The 25,120-nt window shown below is 50.2% G+C and overlaps 1 long non-coding RNA gene across 1 annotated transcript; it reads left to right on the plus strand.

The window, feature by feature from the left end:
• The first annotated feature begins 528 nt into the window (after positions 1-528).
• LOC142463000 (uncharacterized) lies at positions 529-25,120 on the plus strand. Its single transcript, XR_012787331.1, has 4 exons — positions 529-575; positions 1,168-1,244; positions 2,850-2,948; positions 24,663-25,120. It is a non-coding gene; the product is annotated as an uncharacterized LOC142463000 (long non-coding RNA).

The raw sequence follows: 25,120 nt of genomic DNA on the forward strand, positions 1-25,120 counted from the left end.
CTGTAACACACTGATTTGCATGGGTTGTAGTCTTGTTCTGAAATACAATCTTTAAAGAAACATTGGATTTATGAGATTCCCGAAGGATAACGAGGGGGGAGATTCTTGTCTAGTCATGTAACTGAAATCAACTCTTCTACAAATCATTTGTGCCCACAGGCTTTCACTACATTACCCCCTGTGTCCAGCACTGGGGAGACAATTGGTCAGCAGCAGCAGTGCTACACTTAGTAATGAAACCCAGATTAGCTGCAGCAGCGGAAAGATATTACTGTGTGAAAGTATATAAAGTATAACAGAGTGGCAGCTGTAATAGAGTCTTGGTTATCCATGGGAGCACCAATTACTAAAGAGAGATCACAGCAGGCACATGATGTCAAAATTGAACCAAAGTAATTGTTTCATTAATTCACCCTCCTGAATCCAAATGTTGATTGGTTTTTGGAAATGTAAATAAAATGGGATGTCCCACGAATGTGTGAGATTGGGAGTAAGGACTGAATAAATAAGGAAGCAAACGGAATACAAGACACAGTGACAGCCAGGTAATACAGGGGAGTACTCAGGTAATACAGGTGAGTATTGCTGGAGAAAGCGCTATATATGTCTGGGCTCATAGGGAGAAGTTTAGATTGGGGCACTGGGGAGGAGAGAGGCTACTGTAAAAGGCAGACAGAATAAAGTGAAGGACAGACAGAAAGAAGGGCAGTGAGGGATATAGATTTGAGATGTTATACAAGTATAATAATAATACAGTAGGTGAGAGTAAGGAGAGACGGGGTCAGCTGCAGGTGACCAAAAATAGGTATATGCAGATATTTGAGGCAGAATAGAAAATAAAACACACAGAGGATACACATGGAATATGGACAGATAAAATGAGTGATTGGAATAAATAAAACAAGAATGATTATCAGGGAAAGAGGGAATAAGAGAGATCTCTGATCACTTTATTATAGAAATGACCTTGAATTTGAAGGAAACATGAGATATGTTTGAGGACGTGTTGGAGAGATTCATATATTCATACAATGACAGAATAGAGACATAGCATGGGGATAATATTACATGCAAGAAGGGATATTATAGGGATTATTTAATCACACTGTACGTACAGTGAGTACAGAAATGTCTGCTCCCTGCCTCCCTCATCCCATTTATCTCCAGGTCTTATCCGAAACTGCACAGAATGGCCTCAGTTTATCATCTCACAGTCCTACTTCTGCTGAGCTCTCTGCAATGGGGTAGATCACAGTTTTATGTTCTTATGATGATATAATGTATTAGAAATGGAGAAGGCTGGAGGGTGGGTATGTTTTCCATCTCTGAAAATGTCTAATATTAAAAAAACTAATTGGGTTGATTTCACAATAATCTCCAAGTTCAAGTGAAGTGAGGTTAAAAAAAAAAGAAAATTAATATTAAACTTCAGCTAAATCCACAGAATGATATTTAGACATAAGGGAAACGTGGAAACTTCCACAAAGTGAAGTAGTTGTTGTTACTATCACCATCAATGTTATGCAGGATTGCAGTCACTTTGTGAATTCACTGAAGTGCTACTTTAAGTACAAACCCAACTAAACAGTTTCATTTTGCAACAGTTTAGTGGTATGAGGTTCCAAGTCTGGGTCCCTACTTACAAATCTGGGTTATTATGTTGTCACTATACAGAAGGATATATGGTCACTGATTATCTTACAGCTTAAGTATTCTCAACACCTATCAACCAACTAGTGATAGGATAAGAAGTGGCTATACTACTACATATCCATTTTGTTGGTACTACCTGTGCTGATCATGAGCTTTAAGTTGCAATGTACAGTATACTATAAAATGTATGCATACTAAAAAATAAGCTTGATCAGCAGCACATATACGCCTACACGCCCTTCGGAATTTTATTTTATTTGTATTGTTTTGTCCGTTTATCATTCTCACTTCCAAACATTATTATTTAAATTTTACACTAATAAAGTTAAATTGTTTAAATTATGGGGGTTTCTCTAGTGCCACACAAAGGGATCCTTTCTTTCCTAGATAATACATAACTTCCATACAAGTAAGTAGTTGAGTAACTGGAACCATCTGTGTAGTGAGACCCGGAACCCTGTCGCTGGAAGGTCATTTAATTGGACAATATTCCCATCTATTGGGAATGGTCTAGTAACTCTCAGCTTCATCTTCTGAGAAGCCCACACTTTAGTAAAGCTGCAAGCACTTAGGATACATATGAACAAGATGTAGGTTGTCCAACTCCCGATCACACTGAGACTTTTGTTATCATTATATAGATTTAGGAGACTTCCAATCTCAGGTCCTATGGCCAGATTATGTGACTTGTGACTTCCCTTCATGCCTGATTGTAATAGGGGGTTCTGTCATCTGACCCATGTCACAGTCGTTTCTGCATCCGCACCACGGTCCAATGTTTTATTGGATCTCAGAATTACCCTTGCCCATTTTTTTTCACCTGTCATATTTCAGTTTTTTTCTGGAATGACTGAGCCACTGATTAAGCCACCTGTGCTGAAGCAGGGATATACTGAATACCTGACCCGAGACTGGAGTTGGCCACAACTGAAACTATTCCGGCTACAATTCTAGGGCAAAACCAGTGCAAAAGAATTGAATTCGATTTATCAAAGGAAAATAGCTTTTAATGGTATTCCTTTTCTATAATCAATCAGGTGCTATACACAGTATATATATATTGCACTGGTTCTGTGTCTGGGAGATGTCAGTGATTAGATCTCTTAATGCCCCACAGTAATATAGCGTTCCTCATACTGTGTATACCGTGACTCTGTGTATTGTGCTCAGCCGTTTGTATTGTGCATTCTCCCCAGGTGAAGCTCTGGAATGCCTTACCTGTGCACCCACTTACTGCAAGTCGCTTCCATGCAGCGCGGCACAGACTCAGTGCCTGTATGTGACACATTATCCCTGTGAGTATTATGCGCATTTCCATGTCTTGCGCTTGTACCGTCAGCTAACAACCAGCTGTTGTTAAAGGGGCAGTCACACATCTGTAAAACAACTTATCAGCGCTGCTAGATTTCTTAGAATGAGTCAACCAGTCTTTAAAACTAGATTTAACATCTTGCGACAATTAATATGTTTTGCTTTTCTCTGGGCCCATAAATTCAAGCATATCCGCTCTGTATGTTTATCTGTTTGCTAATAGAAATGTAATTATTACTTTGAATAACAACGCCCCGTGTGAGCACAGACACATGTCTCAGACCGGTCGGCACCCCTGCTATTCCCCATTATCTCTTGGCATACAGTGCTTCCACTGCGGCCAGGGATTCTGGGCAATTACAAATTGCAAATGAGAACATAGTGTCACTTTTTACTCCAAATCCATTTTAACATGGACCTTTATAAGCTTTTGCCTGCCACATTACACAGTTTTTTTTTTAGCACAGCCCGGGTTAAAGAAGTGCCTCTTTCAGGCCTGACAAACAGTCTGATCCTCACATGACATTGGTACGAGATGATCCAAACGCTACAGAGAATTTGTTTTCCGTGGAAATATAAAAAGTTGATAACATGTCTAGGAATATTTATATTTGGCTGAAATATTGTAGAGATCCCTTTTCCCTGTAACGGTAACTATCCCACTGCCCCCAGTTATACCCCTTTTCCCTGTAACGGTAACTATCCCACTGCCCCCAGTTATACCCCTTTGCCCTGTTACGGTAACTATCCCACTGTCCCCAGTTATACCCCTTTGCCCTGTAACGGTAACTATCCCACTGTCCCCAGTTATACCCCTTTTCCCTGTTACAGTAACTATCCCACTGCCCCCAGTTATACCCCTTTGCTATGTTACGGTAACTATCCCACTGTCCCCAGTTATACCCCTTTGCCCTGTTACGGTGACTATCCCACTGCCCCCAGTTATACCCCTTTGCCCTGTTACGGTAACTATCCCACTGTCCCCAGTTATACCCCTTTGCCCTGTTACGGTAACTATCCCACTGTCCCCAGTTATACCCCTTTGCCCTGTTACGGTAACTATCCCACTGTCCCCAGTTATACCCCTTTGCCCTGTTACGGTAACTATCCCACTGTCCCCAGTTATACCCCTTTGCCCTGTTACGGTGACTATCCCACTGTCCCCAGTTATACCCCTTTGCCCTGTTACGGTGACTATCCCACTGCCCCCAGTTATACCCCTTTGCCCTGTTACGGTGACTATCCCACTGCCCCCAGTTATACCCCTTTGCCCTGTTACGGTGACTATCCCACTGTCCCCAGTTATACCCCTTTGCCCTGTTACGGTGACTATCCCACTGTCCCCAGTTATACCCCTTTGCCCTGTTACGGTGACTATCCCACTGTCCCCAGTTATACCCCTTTGCCCTGTTACGGTGACTATCCCACTGCCCCCAGTTATACCCCTTTGCCCTGTTACGGTGACTATCCCACTGCCCCCAGTTATACCCCTTTGCCCTGTTACGGTGACTATCCCACTGTCCCCAGTTATACCCCTTTGCCCTGTTACGGTGACTATCCCACTGTCCCCAGTTATACCCCTTTGCCCTGTTACGGTGACTATCCCACTGTCCCCAGTTATACCCCTTTGCCCTGTTACGGTGACTATCCCACTGTCCCCAGTTATACCCCTTTGCCCTGTTACAGTGACTATCCCACTGCCCCCAGTTATACCCCTTTGCCCTGTTATGGTAACTATCCCACTGCCCCCAGTTATACCCCTTTGCCCTGTTACGGTAACTATCCCACTGCCCCCAGTTATACCCCTTTGCCCTGTTACGGTAACTATCCCACTGCCCCCAGTTATACCCCTTTGCCCTGTTACGGTAACTATCCCACTGTCCCCAGTTATACCCCTTTGCCCTGTTACGGTAACTATCCCACTGCCCCCAGTTATACCCCTTTGCCCTGTTACAGTAACTATCCCACTGTCCCCAGTTATACCCCTTTGCCCTGTTACGGTAACTATCCCACTGCCCCCAGTTATACCCCTTTGCCCTGTTACTGTAACTATCCCACTGTCCCCAGTTATACCCCTTTGCCCCGTTACGGTAACTATCCCTCTGTCCCCAGTTATACCCCTTTGCACTGTTACGGTAACTATCCCACTGCCCCCAGTTATACCCCTTTGCCCTGTTACAGTAACTATCCCACTGTCCCCAGTTATACCCCTTTGCCCTGTTACGGTAACTATCCCACTGCCCCCAGTTATACCCCTTTGCCCTGTTACGGTAACTATCCCACTGTCCCCAGTTATACCCTTTTGCCCTGTTACGGTAACTATCCCACTGTCCCCAGTTATACCCCTTTGCCCTGTTACGGTGACTATCCCACTGTCCCCAGTTATACCCCTTTGCCCTGTTACGGTGACTATCCCACTGCCCCCAGTTATACCCCTTTGCCCTGTTACGGTAACTATCCCACTGCCCCCAGTTATACCCCTTTGCCCTGTTACGGTGACTATCCCACTGTCCCCAGTTATACCCCTTTGCCCTGTTATCCCACTGTCCCCAGTTATACCCCTTTGCCCTGTTACGGTAACTATCCCACTGTCCCCAGTTATACCCCTTTGCCCTGTTACGGTGACTATCCCACTGTCCCCAGTTATACCCCTTTGCCCTGTTACGGTGACTATCCCACTGCCCCCAGTTATACCCCTTTGCCCTGTTACGGTGACTATCCCACTGCCCCCAGTTATACCCCTTTGCCCTGTTACGGTGACTATCCCACTGCCCCCAGTTATACCCCTTTGCCCTGTTACGGTAACTATCCCACTGCCCCCAGTTATACCCCTTTGCCCTGTTACGGTAACTATCCCACTGTCCCCAGTTATACCCCTTTGCCCTGTTACAGTAACTATCCCACTGCCCCCAGTTATACCCCTTTGCCCTGTTACAGTAACTATCCCACTGCCCCCAGTTATACCCCTTTGCCCTGTTACGGTAACTATCCCACTGTCCCCAGTTATACCCCTTTGCCCTGTTACGGTGACTATCCCACTGCCCCCAGTTATACCCCTTTGCCCTGTTACGGTAACTATCCCACTGCCCCCAGTTATACCCCTTTGCCCTGTTACGGTAACTACCCCACTGTCCCCAGTTATACCCCTTTGCCCTGTTACGGTAACTATCCCACTGCCCCCAGTTATACCCCTTTGCCCTGTTACGGTGACTATCCCACTGTCCCCAGTTATACCCCTTTGCCCTGTTACGGTGACTATCCCACTGTCCCCAGTTATACCCCTTTGCCCTGTTACAGTAACTATCCCACTGTCCCCAGTTATACCCCTTTGCCCTGTTACGGTAACTATCCCACTGTCCCCAGTTATACCCCTTTGCCCTGTTACGGTGACTATCCCACTGCCCCCAGTTATACCCCTTTGCCCTGTTACGGTAACTATCCCACTGTCCCCAGTTATACCCCTTTGCCCTGTTACGGTAACTATCCCACTGCCCCCAGTTATACCCCTTTGCCCTGTTACGGTGACTATCCCACTGTCCACAGTTATACCCCTTTGCCCTGTTACGGTAACTATCCCACTGTCCCCAGTTATACCCCTTTGCCCTGTTACGGTAACTATCCCACTGTCCCCAGTTATACCCCTTTGCCCTGTTACGGTAACTATCCCACTGCCCCCAGTTATACCCCTTTGCCCTGTTACGGTAACTATCCCACTGCCCCCAGTTATACCCCTTTGCCCTGTTATGGTAACTATCCCACTGCCCCCAGTTATACCCCTTTGCCCTGTTACGGTAACTATCCCACTGCCCCCAGTTATACCCCTTTGCCCTGTTACAGTAACTATCCCACTGCCCCCAGTTATACCCCTTTGCCCTGTTACAGTAACTATCCCACTGCCCCCAGTTATACCCCTTTGCCCTGTTATGGTAACTATCCCACTGCCCCCAGTTATACCCCTTTGCCCTGTTACGGTAACTATCCCACTGTCCCCAGTTATACCCCTTTGCCCTGTTACGGTAACTATCCCACTGTCCCCAGTTATACCCCTTTGCCCTGTTACGGTAACTATCCCACTGCCCCCAGTTATACCCCTTTGCCCTGTTATGGTAACTATCCCACTGTCCCCAGTTATACCCCTTTGCCCTGTTACGGTGACTATCCCACTGCCCCCAGTTATACCCCTTTGCCCTGTTACGGTGACTATCCCACTGTCCCCAGTTATACCCCTTTGCCCTGTTACGGGAACTATCCCACTGCCCCCAGTTATACCCCTTTGCCCTGTTACGGTGACTATCCCACTGCCCCCAGTTATACCCCTTTGCCCTGTTACGGTGACTATCCCACTGCCCCCAGTTATACCCCTTTGCCCTGTTACGGTAACTATCCCACTGTCCCCAGTTATACCCCTTTGCCCTGTTACGGTGACTATCCCACTGCCCCCAGTTATACCCCTTTGCCCTGTTACGGTGACTATCCCACTGCCCCCAGTTATACCCCTTTGCCCTGTTACGGTAACTATCCCACTGCCCCCAGTTATACCCCTTTGCCCTGTTACAGTGACTATCCCACTGCCCCCAGTTATACCCCTTTGCCCTGTTACGGTAACTATCCCACTGTCCCCAGTTATACCCCTTTGCCCTGTTACAGTGACTATCCCACTGCCCCCAGTTATACCCCTTTGCCCTGTTACGGTAACTATCCCACTGCCCCCAGTTATACCCCTTTGCCCTGTTACGGTGACTATCCCACTGTCCCCAGTTATACCCCTTTGCCCTGTTACGGTAACTATCCCACTGTCCCCAGTTATACCCCTTTGCCCTGTTACGGTGACTATCCCACTGTCCCCAGTTATACCCCTTTGCCCTGTTACGGTGACTATCCCACTGTCCCCAGTTATACCCCTTTGCCCTGTTACGGTAACTATCCCACTGTCCCCAGTTATACCCCTTTGCCCTGTTACGGTAACTATCCCACTGCCCCCAGTTATACCCCTTTGCCCTGTTTCAGTAACTATCCCACTGCCCCCAGTTATACCCCTTTGCCCTGTTACGGTGACTATCCCACTGTCCCCAGTTATACCCCTTTGCCCTGTTACGGTGACTATCCCACTGCCCCCAGTTATACCCCTTTGCCCTGTTACAGTAACTATCCCACTGCCCCCAGTTATACCCCTTTGCCCTGTTACGGTGACTATCCCACTGTCCCCAGTTATACCCCTTTGCCCTGTTACGGTGACTATCCCACTGCCCCCAGTTATACCCCTTTGCCCTGTTACGGTAACTATCCCACTGCCCCCAGTTATACCCCTTTGCCCTGTTACAGTAACTATCCCACTGCCCCCAGTTATACCCCTTTGCCCTGTTACGGTGACTATCCCACTGCCCCCAGTTATACCCCTTTGCCCTGTTACGGTAACTATCCCACTGTCCCCAGTTATACCCCTTTGCCCTGTTACGGTAACTATCCCACTGTCCCCAGTTATACCCCTTTGCCCTGTTACGGTAACTATCCCACTGCCCCCAGTTATACCCCTTTGCCCTGTTACAGTAACTATCCCACTGCCCCCAGTTATACCCCTTTGCCCTGTTACGGTGACTATCCCACTGTCCCCAGTTATACCCCTTTGCCCTGTTACGGTGACTATCCCACTGCCCCCAGTTATACCCCTTTGCCCTGTTACGGTGACTATCCCACTGCCCCCAGTTATACCCCTTTGCCCTGTTACGGTAACTATCCCACTGTCCCCAGTTATACCCCTTTGCCCTGTTACGGTAACTATCCCACTGCCCCCAGTTATACCCCTTTGCCCTGTTACAGTAACTATCCCACTGTCCCCAGTTATACCCCTTTGCCCTGTTACGGTAACTATCCCACTGTCCCCAGTTATACCCCTTTGCCCTGTTACGGTAACTATCCCACTGCCCCCAGTTATACCCCTTTGCCCTGTTACGGTAACTATCCCACTGTCCCCAGTTATACCCCTTTGCCCTGTTACGGTAACTATCCCACTGCCCCCAGTTATACCCCTTTGCCCTGTTACAGTAACTATCCCACTGTCCCCAGTTATACCCCTTTGCCCTGTTACGGTAACTATCCCACTGCCCCCAGTTATACCCCTTTGCCCTGTTACAGTAACTACCCCACTGTCCCCAGTTATACCCCTTTGCCCTGTTACGGTAACTATCCCACTGCCCCCAGTTATACCCCTTTGCCCTGTTACAGTAACTATCCCACTGTCCCCAGTTATACCCCTTTGCCCTGTTACGGTAACTATCCCACTGTCCCCAGTTATACCCCTTTGCCCTGTTACGGTAACTATCCCACTGTCCCCAGTTATACCCCTTTGCCCTGTTACAGTAACTATCCCACTGTCCCCAGTTATACCCCTTTGCCCTGTTATGGTAACTATCCCACTGTCCCCAGTTATACCCCTTTGCCCTGTTACGGTGACTATCCCACTGCCCCCAGTTATACCCCTTTGCCCTGTTACGGTAACTATCCCACTGCCCCCAGTTATACCCCTTTGCCCTGTTATGGTGACTATCCCACTGTCCCCAGTTATACCCCTTTGCCCTGTTACGGGAACTATCCCACTGCCCCCAGTTATACCCCTTTGCCCTGTTACGGTAACTATCCCACTGCCCCCAGTTATACCCCTTTGCCCTGTTACGGTAACTATCCCACTGCCCCCAGTTATACCCCTTTGCCCTGTTACGGTAACTATCCCACTGCCCCCAGTTATACCCCTTTGCCCTGTTACGGTAACTATCCCACTGCCCCCAGTTATACCCCTTTGCCCTGTTACGGTAACTATCCCACTGCCCCCAGTTATACCCCTTTGCCCTGTTACGGTAACTATCCCACTGTCCCCAGTTATACCCCTTTGCCCTGTTACGGTAACTATCCCACTGTCCCCAGTTATACCCCTTTGCCCTGTTACGTTAACTATCCCACTGCCCCCAGTTATACCCCTTTGCCCTGTTACGGTAACTATCCCACTGTCCCCAGTTATACCCCTTTGCCCTGTTACGGTGACTATCCCACTGTCCCCAGTTATACCCCTTTGCCCTGTTACGGTAACTATCCCACTGTCCCCAGTTATACCCCTTTGCCCTGTTACGGTAACTATCCCACTGCCCCCAGTTATACCCCTTTGCCCTGTTACGGTAACTATCCCACTGTCCCCAGTTATACCCCTTTGCCCTGTTATGGTAACTATCCCACTGCCCCCAGTTATACCCCTCTGCCCTGTTACGGTAACTATCCCACTGCCCCCAGTTATACCCCTTTGCCCTGTTACGGTAACTATCCCACTGCCCCCAGTTATACCCCTTTGCCCTGTTACAGTAACTATCCCACTACCCCCAGTTATACCCCTTTGCCCTGTTACAGTAACTATCCCACTGCCCCCAGTTATACCCCTTTGCCCTGTAACGGTAACTATCCCACTGCCCCCAGTTATACCCCTTTGCCCTGTTACGGTAACTATCCCACTGCCCCCAGTTATACCCCTTTGCCCTGTTACGGTAACTATCCCACTGCCCCCAGTTATACCCCTTTGCCCTGTTACGGTAACTATCCCACTGCCCCCAGTTATACCCCTTTGCCCTGTTACGGTAACTATCCCACTGCCCCCAGTTATACCCCTTTGCCCTGTTACGGTGACTATCCCACTGCCCCCAGTTATACCCCTTTGCCCTGTTACGGTAACTATCCCACTGCCCCCAGTTATACCCCTTTGCCCTGTTACGGTAACTATCCCACTGCCCCCAGTTATACCCCTTTGCCCTGTTACGGTAACTATCCCACTGCCCCCAGTTATACCCCTTTGCCCTGTTACGGTGACTATCCCACTGCCCCCAGTTATACCCCTTTGCCCTGTTACGGTAACTATCCCACTGCCCCCAGTTATACCCCTTTGCCCTGTTACGGTAACTATCCCACTGCCCCCAGTTATACCCCTTTGCCCTGTTACGGTAACTATCCCACTGCCCCCAGTTATACCCCTTTGCCCTGTTACGGTAACTATCCCACTGCCCCCAGTTATACCCCTTTGCCCTGTTACGGTGACTATCCCACTGCCCCCAGTTATACCCCTTTGCCCTGTTACGGTAACTATCCCACTGTCCCCAGTTATACCCCTTTGCCCTGTTACAGTAACTATCCCACTGCCCCCAGTTATACCCCTTTGCCCTGTTACAGTGACTATCCCACTGCCCCCAGTTATACCCCTTTGCCCTGTTACGGTGACTATCCCACTGCCCCCAGTTATACCCCTTTGCCCTGTTACGGTAACTATCCCACTGTCCCCAGTTATACCCCTTTGCCCTGTTACAGTGACTATCCCACTGCCCCCAGTTATACCCCTTTGCCCTGTTATGGTAACTATCCCACTGTCCCCAGTTATACCCCTTTGCCCTGTTACGGTAACTATCCCACTGCCCCCAGTTATACCCCTTTGCCCTGTTACGGTAACTATCCCACTGCCCCCAGTTATACCCCTTTGCCCTGTTACGATGACTATCCCACTGCCCCCAGTTATACCCCTTTGCCCTGTTACGGTAACTATCCCACTGTCCCCAGTTATACCCCTTTGCCCTGTTACGGTAACTATCCCACTGTCCCCAGTTATACCCCTTTGCCCTGTTACGGTAACTACCCCACTGCCCCCAGTTATACCCCTTTGCCCTGTTACGGTAACTATCCCACTGCCCCCAGTTATACCCCTTTGCCCTGTTACAGTAACTATCCCACTGCCCCCAGTTATACCCCTTTGCCCTGTTACGGTAACTACCCCACTGCCCCCAGTTATACCCCTTTGCCCTGTTACGGTAACTATCCCACTGCCCCCAGTTATACCCCTTTGCCCTGTTACAGTAACTATCCCACTGTCCCCAGTTATACCCCTTTGCCCTGTTACGGTAACTATCCCACTGCCCCCAGTTATACCCCTTTGCCCTGTTACGGTGACTATCCCACTGCCCCCAGTTATACCCCTTTGCCCTGTTACGGTAACTATCCCACTGTCCCCAGTTATACCCCTTTGCCCTGTTACGGTAACTATCCCACTGCCCCCAGTTATACCCCTTTGCCCTGTTACGGTGACTATCCCACTGCCCCCAGTTATACCCCTTTGCCCTGTTACGGTAACTATCCCACTGTCCCCAGTTATACCCCTTTGCCCTGTTACAGTAACTATCCCACTGCCCCCAGTTATACCCCTTTGCCCTGTTACAGTAACTATCCCACTGTCCCCAGTTATACCCCTTTGCCCTGTTACGGTAACTATCCCACTGTCCCCAGTTATACCCCTTTGCCCTGTTACGGTGACTATCCCACTGCCCCCAGTTATACCCCTTTGCCCTGTTACGGTGACTATCCCTCTGTCCCCAGTTATACCCCTTTGCCCTGTTACGGTGACTATCCCACTGCCCCCAGTTATACCCCTTTGCCCTGTTACGGTGACTATCCCTCTGTCCCCAGTTATACCCCTTTGCCCTGTTACAGTAACTATCCCACTGCCCCCAGTTATACCCCTTTGCCCTGTTACGGTAACTATCCCACTGTCCCCAGTTATACCCCTTTGCCCTGTTACGGTGACTATCCCACTGCCCCCAGTTATACCCCTTTGCCCTGTTACGGTAACTATCCCACTGCCCCCAGTTATACCCCTTTGCCCTGTTACGGTAACTATCCCACTGCCCCCAGTTATACCCCTTTGCCCTGTTACGGTAACTATCCCACTGCCCCCAGTTATACCCCTTTGCCCTGTTACGGTAACTATCCCACTGTCCCCAGTTATACCCCTTTGCCCTGTTACGGTGACTATCCCACTGCCCCCAGTTATACCCCTTTGCCCTGTTACTGTAACTATCCCACTGCCCCCAGTTATACCCCTTTGCCCTGTTACGGTGACTATCCCACTGCCCCCAGTTATACCCCTTTGCCCTGTTACGGTAACTATCCCACTGTCCCCAGTTATACCCCTTTGCCCTGTTACGGTGACTATCCCACTGCCCCCAGTTATACCCCTTTGCCCTGTTACGGGAACTATCCCACTGCCCCCAGTTATACCCCTTTGCCCTGTTACAGTAACTATCCCACTGTCCCCAGTTATACCCCTTTGCCCTGTTACAGTAACTATCCCACTGCCCCCAGTTATACCCCTTTGCCCTGTTACGGTGACTATCCCACTGTCCCCAGTTATACCCCTTTGCCCTGTTACAGTAACTATCCCACTGCCCCCAGTTATACCCCTTTGCCCTGTTACGGTGACTATCCCACTGTCCCCAGTTATACCCCTTTGCCCTGTTACTGTAACTATCCCACTGTCCCCAGTTATACCCCTTTGCCCTGTTACGGTGACTATCCCACTGCCCCCAGTTATACCCCTTTGCCCTGTTACTGTAACTATCCCACTGCCCCCAGTTATACCCCTTTGCCCTGTTACGGTGACTATCCCACTGCCCCCAGTTATACCCCTTTGCCCTGTTACGGTAACTATCCCACTGCCCCCAGTTATACCCCTTTGCCCTGTTACAGTAACTATCCCACTGTCCCCAGTTATACCCCTTTGCCCTGTTACAGTAACTATCCCACTGCCCCCAGTTATACCCCTTTGCCCTGTTACGGTGACTATCCCACTGTCCCCAGTTATACCCCTTTGCCCTGTTACAGTAACTATCCCACTGCCCCCAGTTATACCCCTTTGCCCTGTTACGGTGACTATCCCACTGCCCCCAGTTATACCCCTTTGTCCTGTTACGGTAACTATCCCACTGTCCCCAGTTATACCCCTTTGCCCCGTTACAGTAACTATCCCACTGCCCCCAGTTATACCCCTTTGCCCTGTTACAGTAACTATCCCACTGTCCCCAGTTATACCCCTTTGCCCTGTTACAGTAACTATCCCACTGCCCCCAGTTATACCCCTTTGCCCTGTTACGGTGACTATCCCACTGCCCCCAGTTATACCCCTTTGCCCTGTTACGGTAACTATCCCACTGTCCCCAGTTATACCCCTTTGCCCTGTTACGGTGACTATCCCACTGCCCCCAGTTATACCCCTTTGCCCTGTTACGGTAACTATCCCACTGTCCCCAGTTATACCCCTTTGCCCTGTTACGGTAACTATCCCACTGCCCCCAGTTATACCCCTTTGCCCTGTTACGGTAACTATCCCACTGCCCCCAGTTATACACCTTTGCCCTGTTACGGTAACTATCCCACTGCCCCCAGTTATACCCCTTTGCCCTGTTACGGTAACTATCCCACTGCCCCCAGTTATACCCCTTTGCCCTGTTATGGTAACTATCCCACTGTCCCCAGTTATACCCCTTTGCCCTGTTACGGTAACTATCCCACTGTCCCCAGTTATACCCCTTTGCCCTGTTACAGTAACTATCCCACTGCCCCCAGTTATACCCCTTTGCCCTGTTACGGTAACTATCCCACTGACCCCAGTTATACCCCTTTGCCCTGTTACGGTGACTATCCCACTGCCCCCAGTTATACCCCTTTGCCCTGTTACGGTAACTATCCCACTGTCCCCAGTTATACCCCTTTGCCCTGTTACGGTAACTATCCCACTGACCCCAGTTATACCCCTTTGCCCTGTTACGGTGACTATCCCACTGCCCCCAGTTATACCCCTTTGCCCTGTTACGGTAACTATCCCACTGTCCCCAGTTATACCCCTTTGCCCTGTTACAGTAACTATCCCACTGCCCCCAGTTATACCCCTTTGCCCTGTTACGGTAACTATCCCACTGACCCCAGTTATACCCCTTTGCCCTGTTACGGTGACTATCCCACTGCCCCCAGTTATACCCCTTTGCCCTGTTACGGTAACTATCCCACTGTCCCCAGTTATACCCCTTTGCCCTGTTACGGTAACTATCCCTCTGCCCCCAGTTATACCCCTTTGCCCTGTTACGGTAACTATCCCACTGCCCCCAGTTATACCCCTTTGCCCTGTTATGGTAACTATCCCACTGTCCCCAGTTATACCCCTTTGCCCTGTTACGGTAACTATCCCACTGTCCCCAGTTATACCCCTTTGCCCTGTTACGGTGACTATCCCACTGCCCCCAGTTATACCCCTTTGCCCTGTTACGGTGACTATCCCACTGCCCCCAGTTATACCCCTTTGCCCTGTTACGGTAACTATCCCACTGTCCCCAGTTATACCCCTTTGCCCTGTTACGGTAACTATCCCACTGCCCCCAGTTATACCCCTTTGCCCTGTTACAGTGACTATCCCACTGTCCCCAGTTATACCCCTTTGCCCTGTTACGGTAACTATCCCACTGTCCCCAGTTATACCCCTTTGCCCTGTTACGGTAACTATCCCACTGTCCCCAGTTATACCCCTTTGCCCTGTTACAGTAACTATCCCACTGTCCCCAGTTATACCCCTTTGCCCTGTTACGGTGACTATCCCACTGCCCCCAGTTATACCCCTTTGCCCTGTTACGGTGACTATCCCACTGCCCCCAGTTATACCCCTTTGCCCTGTTACGGTAACTATCCCACTGCCCCCAGTTATACCCCTTTGCCCTGTTACAGTAACTATCCCACTGTCCCCAGTTATACCCCTTTGCCCTGTTACGGTGACTATCCCACTGTCCCCAGTTATACCCCTTTGCCCTGTTACTGTAACTATCCCACTGTCCCCAGTTATACCCCTTTGCCCCGTTACAGTAACTATCCCACTGCCCCCAGTTATACCCCTTTGCCCTGTTACAGTAACTATCCCACTGTCCCCAGTTATACCCCTTTGCCCTGTTACAGTAACTATCCCACTGCCCCCAGTTATACCCCTTTGCCCTGTTACAGTAACTATCCCACTGCCCCCAGTTATACCCCTTTGCCCTGTTACAGTAACTATCCCACTGTCCCCAGTTATACCCCTTTGCCCTGTTACAGTAACTATCCCACTGTCCCCAGTTATACCCCTTTGCCCTGTTACGGTAACTATCCCACTGTCCCCAGTTATACCCCTTTGCCCTGTTACGGTGACTATCCCACTGCCCCCAGTTATACCCCTTTGCCCTGTTACGGTAACTATCCCACTGTCCCCAGTTATACCCCTTTGCCCTGTTACGGTGACTATCCCACTGCCCCCAGTTATACCCCTTTGCCCTGTTACGGTAACTATCCCACTGTCCCCAGTTATACCCCTTTGCCCTGTTACGGTGACTATCCCACTGTCCCCAGTTATACCCCTTTGCCCTGTTACGGTAACTATCCCACTGCCCCCAGTTATACCCCTTTGCCCTGTTACGGTAACTATCCCACTGCCCCCAGTTATACCCCTTTGCCCTGTTACGGTAACTATCCCACTGCCCCCAGTTATACCCCTTTGCCCTGTTACGGTAACTATCCCACTGCCCCCAGTTATACCCCTTTGCCCTGTTACGGTAACTATCCCACTGTCCCCAGTTATACCCCTTTGCCCTGTTACAGTAACTATCCCACTGCCCCCAGTTATACCCCTTTGCCCTGTTACAGTAACTATCCCACTGCCCCCAGTTATACCCCTTTGCCCTGTTATGGTAACTATCCCACTGCCCCCAGTTAAACCCCTTTGCCCTGTTACAGTAACTATCCCACTGTCCCCAGTTATACCCCTTTGCCCTGTTACGGTAACTATCCCACTGTCCCCAGTTATACCCCTTTGCCCTGTTACGGTGACTATCCCACTGCCCCCAGTTATACCCCTTTGCCCTGTTACGGTAACTATCCCACTGCCCCCAGTTATACCCCTTTGCCCTGTTACGGTAACTATCCCACTGTCCCCAGTTATACCCCTTTGCCCTGTTACGGTAACTATCCCACTGCCCCCAGTTATACCCCTTTGCCCTGTTACGGTAACTATCCCACTGCCCCCAGTTATACCCCTTTGCCCTGTTACGGTAACTATCCCACTGCCCCCAGTTATACCCCTTTGCCCTGTTACGGTGACTATCCCACTGCCCCCAGTTATACCCCTTTGCCCTGTTACGGTGACTATCCCACTGCCCCCAGTTATACCCCTTTGCCCTGTTATGGTGACTATCCCACTGCCCCCAGTTATACCCCTTTGCCCTGTTACGGTAACTATCCCACTGTCCCCAGTTATACCCCTTTGCCCTGTTACGGTAACTATCCCACTGACCCCAGTTATACCCCTTTGCCCTGTTACGGTGACTATCCCACTGCCCCCAGTTATACCCCTTTGCCCTGTTACGGTAACTATCCCACTGCCCCCAGTTATACCCCTTTGCCCTGTTACAGTAACTATCCCACTGCCCCCAGTTATACCCCTTTGCCCTGTTACAGTAACTATCCCACTGTCCCCAGTTATACCCCTTTGCCCTGTTACAGTAACTATCCCACTGTCCCCAGTTATACCCCTTTGCCCTGTTACAGTAACTATCCCACTGTCCCCAGTTATACCCCTTTGCCCTGTTACGGTGACTATCCCACTGCCCCCAGTTATACCCCTTTGCCCTGTTACGGTAACTATCCCACTGTCCCCAGTTATACCCCTTTGCCCTGTTACGGTGACTATCCCACTGCCCCCAGTTATACCCCTTTGCCCTGTTACGGTAACTATCCCACTGTCCCCAGTTATACCCCTTTGCCCTGTTACGGTGACTATCCCACTGTCCCCAGTTATACCCCTTTGCCCTGTTACGGTAACTATCCCACTGCCCCCAGTTATACCCCTTTGCCCTGTTACGGTAACTATCCCACTGCCCCCAGTTATACCCCTTTGCCCTGTTACGGTAACTATCCCACTGCCCCCAGTTATACCCCTTTGCCCTGTTACGGTAACTATCCCACTGCCCCCAGTTATACCCCTTTGCCCTGTTACGGTAACTATCCCACTGTCCCCAGTTATACCCCTTTGCCCTGTTACAGTAACTATCCCACTGCCCCCAGTTATACCCCTTTGCCCTGTTACAGTAACTATCCCACTGCCCCCAGTTATACCCCTTTGCCCTGTTATGGTAACTATCCCACTGCCCCCAGTTAAACCCCTTTGCCCTGTTACAGTAACTATCCCACTGTCCCCAGTTATACCCCTTTGCCCTGTTACGGTAACTATCCCACTGTCCCCAGTTATACCCCTTTGCCCTGTTACGGTGACTATCCCACTGCCCCCAGTTATACCCCTTTGCCCTGTTACGGTAACTATCCCACTGCCCCCAGTTATACCCCTTTGCCCTGTTACGGTAACTATCCCACTGTCCCCAGTTATACCCCTTTGCCCTGTTACGGTAACTATCCCACTGCCCCCAGTTATACCCCTTTGCCCTGTTACGGTAACTATCCCACTGCCCCCAGTTATACCCCTTTGCCCTGTTACGGTAACTATCCCACTGCCCCCAGTTATACCCCTTTGCCCTGTTACGGTGACTATCCCACTGCCCCCAGTTATACCCCTTTGCCCTGTTACGGTGACTATCCCACTGCCCCCAGTTATACCCCTTTGCCCTGTTATGGTGACTATCCCACTGCCCCCAGTTATACCCCTTTGCCCTGTTACGGTAACTATCCCACTGTCCCCAGTTATACCCCTTTGCCCTGTTACGGTAACTATCCCACTGCCCCCAGTTATACCCCTTTGCCCTGTTACGGTGACTATCCCACTGTCCCCAGTTATACCCCTTTGCCCTGTTACAGTAACTATCCCACTGTCCCCAGTTATACCCCTTTGCCCTGTTACAGTAACTATCCCACTGTCCCCAGTTATACCCCTTTGCCCTGTTACGGTGACTATCCCACTGCCCCCAGTTATACCCCTTTGCCCTGTTACGGTGACTATCCCACTGTCCCCAGTTATACCCCTTTGCCCTGTTACGGTGACTATCCCACTGTCCCCAGTTATACCCCTTTGCCCTGTTACGGTGACTATCCCACTGTCCCCAGTTATACCCCTTTGCCCTGTTACGGTGACTATCCCACTGTCCCCAGTTATACCCCTTTGCCCTGTTACGGTGACTATCCCACTGCCCCCAGTTATACCCCTTTGCCCTGTTACGGTAACTATCCCACTGTCCCCAGTTATACCCCTTTGCCCTGTTACGGTAACTACCCCACTGCCCCCAGTTATACCCCTTTGCCCTGTTACGGTGACTATCCCACTGCCCCCAGTTATACCCCTTTGCCCTGTTACGGTGACTATCCCACTGCCCCCAGTTATACCCCTTTGCCCTGTTACGGTGACTATCCCACTGTCCCCAGTTATACCCCTTTGCCCTGTTACGGTAACTATCCCACTGCCCCCAGTTATACCCCTTTGCCCTGTTACGGTGACTATCCCACTGCCCCCAGTTATACCCCTTTGCCCTGTTACGGTAACTATCCCACTGTCCCCAGTTATACCCCTTTGCCCTGTTACGGTGACTATCCCACTGCCCCCAGTTATACCCCTTTGCCCTGTTACGGTAACTATCCCACTGCCCCCAGTTATACCCCTTTGCCCTGTTACGGTGACTATCCCACTCCCCCAGTTATACCCCTTTGCCCTGTTACGGTGACTATCCCACTGTCCCCAGTTATACCCCTTTGCCCTGTTACGGTAACTATCCCACTGTCCCCAGTTATACCCCTTTGCCCTGTTACGGTAACTATCCCACTGCCCCCAGTTATACCCCTTTGCCCTGTTACGGTAACTATCCCACTGCCCCCAGTTATACCCCTTTTCCCTGTAACGGTAACTATCCCACTGCCCCCAGTTATACCCCTTTGCCCTGTTACGGTAACTATCCCACTGCCCCCAGTTATACCCCTTTGCCCTGTTACGGTGACTATCCCACTGTCCCCAGTTATACCCCTTTGCCCTGTTACGGTAACTATCCCACTGCCCCCAGTTATACCCCTTTGCCCTGTTACGGTAACTATCCCACTGTCCCCAGTTATACCCCTTTGCCCTGTTACGGTAACTATCCCACTGTCCCCAGTTATACCCCTTTGCCCTGTTACGGTAACTATCCCACTGTCCCCAGTTATACCCCTTTGCCCTGTTACGGTAACTATCCCACTGCCCCCAGTTATACCCCTTTGCCCTGTTACGGTAACTATCCCACTGTCCCCAGTTATACCCCTTTGCCCTGTTACAGTAACTATCCCACTGCCCCCAGTTATACCCCTTTGCCCTGTTACAGTAACTATCCCACTGCCCCCAGTTATACCCCTTTGCCCTGTTACGGTGACTATCCCACTGTCCCCAGTTATACCCCTTTGCCCTGTTACGGTAACTATCCCACTGCCCCCAGTTATACCCCTTTGCCCTGTTACGGTAACTATCCCACTGCCCCCAGTTATACCCCTTTGCCCTGTTACGGTAACTATCCCACTGCCCCCAGTTATACCCCTTTGCCCTGTTACAGTAACTATCCCACTGCCCCCAGTTATACCCCTTTGCCCTGTTACAGTAACTATCCCACTGCCCCCAGTTATACCCCTTTGCCCTGTTACGGTGACTATCCCACTGTCCCCAGTTATACCCCTTTGCCCTGTTACGGTAACTATCCCACTGCCCCCAGTTATACCCCTTTGCCCTGTTACGGTAACTATCCCACTGCCCCCAGTTATACCACTTTGCCCTGTTACGGTGACTATCCCACTGCCCCCAGTTATACCCCTTTGCCCTGTTACAGTAACTATCCCACTGTCCCCAGTTATACCCCTTTGCCCTGTTACGGTAACTATCCCACTGTCCCCAGTTATACCCCTTTGCCCTGTTACGGTAACTATCCCACTGTCCCCAGTTATACCCCTTTGCCCTGTTACGGTAACTATCCCACTGCCCCCAGTTATACCCCTTTGCCCTGTTACGGGAACTATCCCACTGCCCCCAGTTATACCCCTTTGCCCTGTTACGGTAACTATCCCACTGCCCCCAGTTATACCCCTTTGCCCTGTTACGGTAACTATCCCACTGCCCCCAGTTATACCCCTTTGCCCTGTTACGGTAACTATCCCACTGTCCCCAGTTATACCCCTTTGCCCTGTTACGGTAACTATCCCACTGCCCCCAGTTATACCCCTTTGCCCTGTTACGGTAACTATCCCACTGCCCCCCGTTATACCCCTTTTCCCTGTAACGGTAACTATCCCACTGCCCCCAGTTATACCCCTTTGCCCTGTTACGGTAACTATCCCACTGCCCCCAGTTATACCCCTTTGCCCTGTTACGGTGACTATCCCACTGTCCCCAGTTATACCCCTTTGCCCTGTTACGGTAACTATCCCACTGCCCCCAGTTATACCCCTTTGCCCTGTTACGGTAACTATCCCACTGTCCCCAGTTATACCCCTTTGCCCTGTTACGGTAACTATCCCACTGTCCCCAGTTATACCCCTTTGCCCTGTTACGGTAACTATCCCACTGCCCCCAGTTATACCCCTTTGCCCTGTTACGGTAACTATCCCACTGTCCCCAGTTATACCCCTTTGCCCTGTTACAGTAACTATCCCACTGCCCCCAGTTATACCCCTTTGCCCTGTTACAGTAACTATCCCACTGCCCCCAGTTATACCCCTTTGCCCTGTTACGGTGACTATCCCACTGTCCCCAGTTATACCCCTTTGCCCTGTTACGGTAACTATCCCACTGCCCCCAGTTATACCCCTTTGCCCTGTTACGGTAACTATCCCACTGCCCCCAGTTATACCCCTTTGCCCTGTTACGGTAACTATCCCACTGCCCCCAGTTATACCCCTTTGCCCTGTTACAGTAACTATCCCACTGCCCCCAGTTATACCCCTTTGCCCTGTTACAGTAACTATCCCACTGCCCCCAGTTATACCCCTTTGCCCTGTTACGGTGACTATCCCACTGTCCCCAGTTATACCCCTTTGCCCTGTTACGGTAACTATCCCACTGCCCCCAGTTATACCCCTTTGCCCTGTTACGGTAACTATCCCACTGCCCCCAGTTATACCACTTTGCCCTGTTACGGTGACTATCCCACTGCCCCCAGTTATACCCCTTTGCCCTGTTACAGTAACTATCCCACTGTCCCCAGTTATACCCCTTTGCCCTGTTACGGTAACTATCCCACTGTCCCCAGTTATACCCCTTTGCCCTGTTACGGTAACTATCCCACTGTCCCCAGTTATACCCCTTTGCCCTGTTACGGTAACTATCCCACTGCCCCCAGTTATACCCCTTTGCCCTGTTACGGGAACTATCCCACTGCCCCCAGTTATACCCCTTTGCCCTGTTACGGTAACTATCCCACTGCCCCCAGTTATACCCCTTTGCCCTGTTACGGTAACTATCCCACTGCCCCCAGTTATACCCCTTTGCCCTGTTACGGTAACTATCCCACTGCCCCCAGTTATACCCCTTTGCCCTGTTACGGTAACTATCCCACTGCCCCCAGTTATACCCCTTTGCCCTGTTACGGTAACTATCCCACTGCCCCCAGTTATACCCCTTTGCCCTTGGATGGATCCTAAACTCCAAACACAATTTCCTGGCAATGTTATGGGTGCTAATTAGAGATGGGTGACATTTTCGGAATCCACGGCGGATTGGCGCGCGTCTCTCAGAATTCCGCGGCAGATTGGCGAGCGCCTCTCAGAATTCCGCAGCGGATTGGCGAGCGTCTCTCAGAATTCCGTGGTGGATTGGCGCACGTCTCTCAGAATTCCACGGCGGATTGGCGAGCGTCTCTCAGAATTCCACGGCGGATTGGCGCTCGTCTCTCAGAATTCCACGGCGGATTGGCGAGCGTCTCTCAGAATTCCACGGCGGATTGGCGCTCGTCTCTCAGAATTCCACGGCGGATTGGCGCTCGTCTCTCAGAATTCCACGGCGGATTGGCGAGCGTCTCTCAGAATTCCACGGCGGATTGGCGCTCGTCTCTCAGAATTCCGCTGCGGATTGGCGCGCGTCTCTCAGAATTCCGCGGCGGATTGGCGCGCGTCTCTCAGAATTCCGCGGCGGATTGGCGAGCGTCTCTCAGAATTCCGCGGCGGATTGGCGATCGTCTCTCAGAATTCCGCGGCGGATTGGCGAGCGTCTCTCAGAATTCCGCGGCGGATTGGCGAGCGTCTCTCAGAATTCCGCGGCGGATTGGCGTGCGTCTCTCAGAATTCCGCGGCGGATTGGCGAGCATCTCTCAGAATTCCGCGGCTCAGTCTCAAAAAGCAGATCTGGTTTTTTCTATCACTGAAAAATCCGTCTGACGGATTCGGAATCGAAATCTGGAAACGTTATCCGAACCCGCAAACAGAATTATGGGAAAGGACAAGAGAGGGCGGAGTTTAAATAAGGCGCAGCCTCACGTTTTTATCATTGTGTTGTGGGCACTGCAGGGTTTAGCTGGGGGTTGTGGGCACCGCAGGGTTTAGCTGGGGGTTGGTTAGGATATAGTACTATAGCTTAAACGTTTATACATTATTAACTAAATAATGTAGTTTAACCATTAACCTGTGACTGGCCGGACTGACCCCTGTTTCGAATTGTTTAGAATCCACGTGAGACTTTTTGACGGAACAATTGTTTACCAACACACAACCATGCAAAGTCAGAACCCAAATTCACCGCACCACACATATCTGTGTCAAAAGGAGTAGTTCTGGGTCTGTGACCTCATGTATATAACACAATACAAAAAGAACAATGCTATGTCCAAACCCAGTAGTACTCATTTTGTCCCAAATACCTTTGGTGTGTTGGGTTTGGGTTCTGAGCTGGCAGCGGCTGTGTGACCCTCTCACATTGCAAGTACAATCTCCTGTGGCATTTAGGGAGACTCCTGCTTTTTGCAGCTGGAGACTAGAGCATAATGCAGGGGGGCTCATCTTCAGTCGTCATCCCCCCCCCCCCTAAAAGGTCAGGTTCTCAGGCTATCCCAGCTTCAGCACAGGTGGCGTTGAGCCTCTGATTGAGCCACCTGTGCTGAAGCAGGGATACCCTGAAATCCTGACCTGTTGGGAGGGTTGGTCTGAGGTCTTGAGTTGGGCTCCCTGGTATAGTGAGTAGACCTCAAGGTTCATTAAGCACATTCTTGAACTTCAATGGGAGTTTTCTGCTGATTGTTGTGAGATCGGCAGCATCAGAGAATATTAAATACTCCCCTTACTGGCGTACTCGTTGTAACTCTGGCTGTGTCCCTATATCTCCCTGTACCTCTGAAACGTCCATTAGATTATAAGCTCTTCAGGGCAGACACTCATTCTGCTGGTTTCAGTCCCCGACATTCAGAGCAGCATACTGGCATACCCCGGTTTAAGGACACTCACTTTAAGTACACTCGCGAGTAAGTACATATCGCTCAATAGGCAAACGGCAGCTCACGCATGCGCCTGTCAGCACGTCCTGAACAGCAATACCGTCTCCCTACCTGTACCGAAGCTGTGTGCAAGCGGGGAGACTATAGAGCCTGTTACACATGCGTTATTTAAATCAGTTATACACGTATATGATGATTGCAGTACAGTATATGCATCGATAAGTGGGAAAAGGGAGTGCTTCACTTTAAGTACATTTTCACTTTACATACATGCTCCGGTCCCATTGCGTACGTTAATGTGGGGTATGCCTGTATATGGGCAGCACTATATACTGAAGGAATAAACACACACTATTTATTTCTAGTACATAGTTATCATATCACTGACACTGTTAATATAAATATAATATTCTCCCTACTAAACACTGGCTTTTCCCTCTCTCTGTTCTCCCTATACAGGGTATAGAGCACCGGATCACACCATATTTAGGTGCGCTGAGCCTTCCGAATGTGACAAATATCAGAGTAAGAAGTCGGTATTGGTTGTAAAGTGCTGTTCTCAGGATAACTGCAACCGCAAATACTACTAGGAAACCAAATACAGGAAAACGTGTGGAAGGATGGAAGACGATCCTAGTTTTTAATATATACCTTTTTTGGGATTTAAAACTTTAACATACCGTGTCTGCAAAAGTATATTCCCTCTGCCATGACTGTAAGGCGGCTCCCTGCACACAGCATCACACCCCCCTCCTCTGCTGGTCTGCTAGCGTCGCTCCCATTCACACAGTGTATACTGAGTACTGAGTATACACAGTCTCATTTCTGTGTCATTGGTCATTGGTTGTATTTTTTATCCTTCTAAACCTACTGGGTTTTCTGTACTTGGGATTTATTAAAAGCTTCCTGCAGTGAGA

Source organism: Ascaphus truei, chromosome 11 (assembly GCF_040206685.1).
Source record: "Ascaphus truei isolate aAscTru1 chromosome 11, aAscTru1.hap1, whole genome shotgun sequence".
NCBI classification, from domain to species: domain Eukaryota; kingdom Metazoa; phylum Chordata; class Amphibia; order Anura; family Ascaphidae; genus Ascaphus; species Ascaphus truei.